This window comes from Octopus bimaculoides, chromosome 13, assembly GCF_001194135.2.
Source record: "Octopus bimaculoides isolate UCB-OBI-ISO-001 chromosome 13, ASM119413v2, whole genome shotgun sequence".
Lineage (NCBI taxonomy): Eukaryota > Metazoa > Mollusca > Cephalopoda > Octopoda > Octopodidae > Octopus > Octopus bimaculoides.
The window spans coordinates 27020942-27026615 of NC_068993.1; the positions used below are offsets into that span (position 1 = coordinate 27020942).

General features: G+C 37.6%; 1 protein-coding gene across 1 annotated transcript in view; it reads right to left on the reverse strand.

The window, feature by feature from the left end:
* LOC106870652 (sushi, von Willebrand factor type A, EGF and pentraxin domain-containing protein 1-like) overlaps positions 1–5674 on the reverse strand; it is a 370300-nt gene that overhangs the window by 53931 nt on the left and 310695 nt on the right. The gene's annotated exons all lie outside the window — the stretch shown is intronic.

Genomic DNA, 5674 nt, shown 5'->3' on the forward strand with positions numbered 1-5674 from the left:
GAAACAGTTCTGCACGCACTTGTCCAGTGCCCAAATATTGCTGATTTGTGAAGTTATTTTGAGTTTCTGCTGTCATACAGGTGGGATCCGACTATTCTATTGTGAAGATCGTCCCGTCGCCTTCCTTTGGCTGGGAAGTACAGACAATCTTCATGTAAGACTGATTTGTCGAAAGAAAGTGTGTGCAATGGCCAGATCAAGAGGGCTGAAGACAGACACATTCTTTTTGGCCAAGCCTCTATCAACTTTTTCAACTTTTACTTTAAAAGTTGAGGAAAGGGAAGTGCTGTATCACAGAAAATTTGGTGATGAGTGGATGAGAGTAGCAAGGATGGTCCGAGTAAACGTACTTGCTCTGAGTATGCACCTGTGGGTTGAGGGAAGAGGACAGGGAAGTAGCACATGGCCTAGTAATCCGGGTGACCGTGGTTTTGTGGGATTTCAACAAGCAACCCACACAGGTCTCCTCCTTTAATTTTTTCCTTTCATATCTTACTGTCCGTTATTTTAGTGTCTACATATTTTATATAATCTCACATTTATCGTCCTGTGCTGTCCTTCACCATTTTTGTGGACCCTTAGAGGTTAATAAAGGAAGCATTATTATTATTATTGTTATTATTATTATTATTATTATTATTATTATTATTATTGAGTGAGAGAGCAGTGCATGCCATCAAAGTGACACTGGGGTAAAATATACGAAGCCCAGTATACCCATCATGACTACCCGTCTGATAAGGGTACACCAAGCACATGCATCACAACCATATGTGCGCGACATGGTGAACTCATATCAAGATAAACAGCGCATGACCTCGCAGGTGGGGCCCAGTTAGAATTTTCTTCAGGTCGAGTAGCCCATCCCGCTCAAAAGGTCCCTGAATAAGATTTGTTTAAGGATGTTGAGCAAAACATTCATGTTTCTAAAGGTGAATTATTCAAACCTCAAAGAATTCCTCTCAACACATGGCTATAATGCTCCCTCACTACTTCTGCTCATGATCAGAGATGCACATATCGTCAGCCACCAAGAGACATGCTCAACTGGTTAAGGTCAAACAACTGACAAGCAAATCTGTGGTATTAAGCAGAATATTTGCTGTAGCCCATCTCTTATACCAAGACAAAACAATGTACATGATAACACTTCCAATCAATTAAGATCAGAAGCCACGAGAGCCACTTCCTGGTACTGCATCCGGTCATTATTATTATTATTATTATTATTATTATTATTATTATTATTATTATTATTATTATTATTATTATTATTATTATTATTATTATTATTTTCATTATCATCTTATTTCAATTCTGTTTCCATTTCTTGTCAAGTGTCTTCCTGACACCTAGGATAGAGAAATACACTGTATACATTTGTAGGCTATTAAAATAAACACACCAAATTGTTTATTTGCAAAGTCATGTGATAGAGAAAAAGAGGAAGAAAAACAGAGAAAAATAAGAAATAAAAATGTAAACAAAGAAAATGAAGGGGAAAAAGGAAAGAAAATGCACAGCGACAATGCTCTTCTCAGTACGTGTGACGTACCAGTTAAGACAATCGTTTACACTTCCTGTATGGTTGGTAAGCCAGGGCTCATTCTTAAATAATTTTCAATTCCTTTTTTGATCATTCCAAGTGCTCTTATAATCACTGGTATTGTTTCAATGTAAGTGAAAGTTTGGGGAGGACAGTACAGAAATACATTCAATACAATACAAAGCATTTAGGTTGAAATGGTTTTTGTAAAGATGTGGGAGGTACTTTTCAACAGTCTTTTGAATTTCTGTGAACGAGGGCTCTCCTGGGATGTAATCTAGATGTTTCTATCGTTCCTTTTTTTATCAAACCAAGTATACCTACAATGACAGGGACAATTTTCGCTTTAAAGTGCCACATCATTTGTATTCCAGTTTCCAGATCCTTATATTTACTGAGCTCGTCAAATTACTTGGTAGATATATACTCTTACCAATAGGGACACTTATATCTATCAGTTTACACTTATTTTCTTTCCTGTATTTAATGGTTATGTCTGCTGGTTTAGTATGGATTAATCTGTAAGATTTTCCTAACAACACTTACAGGAAAATCCTTGAAGACAATAACATTTTCACGTTCAACGACTGGCTTGGAATGATGTCTACACCAGTTCCTATTAGCATCTTCTCACCCAATCTCTCTCTCTCTCTCTCTCTCTCTCTCTCTCTCTCTCTCTCTCTCTCTCTATCTATTTATCTATCTTTCTCTCTCTCTCACTCTCACTCTATATATATATAGTGAAGGTGCGAGGCTTAGTGTTTAGGGTAATCAGGTCACGATCACAAGGTCGTGAGTTCAGTTCCCGGTGACGCATCATGTCCTTGAGCAAGACACTTTATTTCATGTTGCTCCAGTTCACTCATCTGGCAAAAATGAGTAGTACCTGTATTACAAAGAGCCAACCTTGTCATGCTCTGTGTCACACTGAATCTCCCTGAGACCTACGTTAAGGGTACACGTATCTGTGGAGTGCTCAGCCACATGCACGTTAATTTCACGAGCAGACTGTGCTGTTAATCGGATTAACTGGAACCCATGTCGTCGTAACCGACTGAGTGCCAATTAGTTGTTATGTATGTACGATAACCTGTCATATGCTCTAACGCGCACCTAGCTAGTCTATTAAGAATTGTTGCTAGAAAGACAACTAATCAACCCTGTCAAAAGAAGGATATATCCAAGCACAGGGTCAATGACTACCTAGTAAATAGTGTGCATGCAATTGGAAATATGAAGAAGTTCAGCAAGTGCTCTGTTAGACCATTTGCAATATGATTTACCTTTGATTCTTGTCAGAACATTTATATAAGAAGGAAAACAGTTTGAATTCAATCTCTCAATAAACTGGTAGGGTAGTTGTTTGTGTTTTTTTCTTTTCTTCCCATCCAAATTCGAAATCATATAATACAAGGTTCATCGATAACATTTGGCAAAGTATTCATTAACTCTGAATTCAAAAAGATCAAGGTATTATTCTATAAGAAACAATGGAAAGGAAATTTAATTCTCATTACACCTGTTCAAGAAAAATGCTTTGTGCATGGAACTTCCAACTCGTCCGTGTAATATTTGAGTAGCACAGATGTAGTTCACTGAATTTGACAAACCAGCTCCTAATGGAGAATTCCCGAACCAACGGGTTCAGAAACAAGACTTATGAAAACAACTTTGATATAAGTAACGGTTGAAGAGGATAGGCGTGCAACATTCCGTCGCTGATAGAGCAATTGGTAAGATGAAAAGAAACCATTGCCAACGAGAGTACGTATTCGAGTCTGCACTCTGTCATAACTGGACGCTACATATTTGGCAGCCTATGTGTGTAACTCCATTCTGGGACAGATTTGGATCTTGTACAGATAAAATAGAGTTTTAGGTTTAGGAAGCTTATTAAATGGTAGAACGATCCCACCATTCCAACCCCAATCCCCACCACCATCACCACCACAACCTTGGTAACAGACATCATTTCATAGTCTTATTTCAAATCAGGTGTAATTTATTTAAATCTTTAGAATTAACCCAAACAAGATTTCTTCAAAGTAATCTTAGCCATCAACAGAGAGGAAGGTCAAAAATTCCATATTGCTGGTGGAAAAATAGTAGGTTGGTTTGGAAGAATTAAACGTAATAAACTTTCCCTTCTGTACAATACAAGTTAAAAGATTTGCGAGGCTTGAGTGAGTGACATTCTTGGCAGTGACACTGTGAGGTGTGCCATCGTCAGCAAATATATCAGTAATGAATCATATAACTATGAGGTTATTGATAAAGAACGCAGATCTCAGAACAGATCCATTGGCCAACGTTCGAGAAAATTTCAGGAAAATTTTAACCAGCTATATAAACCCACAGCTCTTCGACCTATTACTAGCCTGATAAGCACCAACGCACGAAACTCTCGGTCCATGAGTCACTCTGTACTTCTGCTAAATATCAATAAAAATAATATATATATAAATATATATAAAATAACGAAGGCGGCTATACGCAATATAAAACCAAAAAGGAAAAATTCACTTGTCACTAATTGTGACTGACGATGCAAAGTAGCACCTACATTGCATGAAATAAGAGTTAAAAAAAACTTTCATCTGCAAGAAAGCACAGTTTTATACACTGAAAGGGAAATAATTGCCCCAAGGCGAGCGAGATCACTATACTAGTCTAGTTTCGCTTAAAATTAAAGCTAATTAGTTTGGCTAAATCCCGACTGTCAGTATTTACGATATGAATCTATAACTGATTCAGCAAAATGGTAATGTGAAAATTATAAAATAACTGATATGTCCCACATTGTGACGATGTATTTCGTCGTCTACATGACTGGCCCGGACAGCGTACCTCACTGACTGTATTTCTATATTTGGCACATATGTCCTGATACAGAGGGGGACGGCACAAGGACAGACAGAACAGCACAGTTGGGACAAAAATCATAAAACGAATGGGTGAGAGAGGAATAATGCTGCTTGAACCCCACTCTCAAGCAGTACCATTTAACTGTTTCAATAAAAATGTTTTTATATCATTTTTTTTTCTCCTTTTTTCTCTCTTTATTTTTCCTTTTAGCATCGTATATGTAGTCTATTTTAACACAATTTTAAAAGTTTGCTCACGCTTTACAAGTTCATGTATGGCTTCAAATCTACATAATCTACAACAGACAGTAGGACGTCGAATTCTACCTCCACTCCCAATGGGTCTATGTTTGTTCCAAACCATTCCTTTAATTTTCCACATCTCTCTTGGTCTATTACTTGGTCTATTACTCTCTTGGTCTATTACTCTCTTGGTCTATTACTCTCTTGGTCTATTACTCTCTTGGTCTATTACTCTCTTGGTCTATTACTCTCTTGGTCTATTACTCTCTTGGTCTATTACTCTCTTGGTCTATTTCTCTGCCTTTTGTGTTTTCTGTGCAAAGCTCCGCTGTTAATTTTACTCTGGTCACCGATTTGAATTTGGTAATTTTCCTTTCTATTGCCGTACTTTTTGAAAATGTTACCATGTACCATTTATTTTAACTGTTTGTTTCTGCGGTGAACTTGGGTTGTCTGGGTAAGTTTCCTTCTTGTTTCTTTTTGTTGGTGATGCTGGTGGAGATGTATACCACATAAGCTCTGCAATGTCCATTTCACTCTTTTTCTTTTTTGGACTCTTCGGAGGTGAGTTCACAAATTCTTTTCTTTTTCTCCTGTTCACCTCCGTAAGTGCTGCAAGAGCTGTGTCATGCAGCTTCTACCTGGTCGAAAACAGCGCTGGGTGTCAGTCAGCAAGTCATTCTTTCCAAGGAATGGAATTAATTTCCTTTGGACTAGTCCTTCCATGACCTTGCTGAGATAGGCCTATAGTTTTAGCAGCTGTTCTGCTTCCTCCTTTATGAATAGTGCATATTATTTCCTTCTCCAGTTTATCCGGGAGTTTACCATTTGCAAGGAAACTCTGAAAAAGAACCTGCAGTGGTTATGCAAGGATCTGTTTGCACGACATGAGAAGGATTGCTGGGAATCCATCCGAGCCTGCAGCTTAGATTGCGCCTACATCATCTATTGCCAGTATTACATCCTCTTCTTTGATATTAATGTAGTACATTTATATATATATATATATATATATATATAT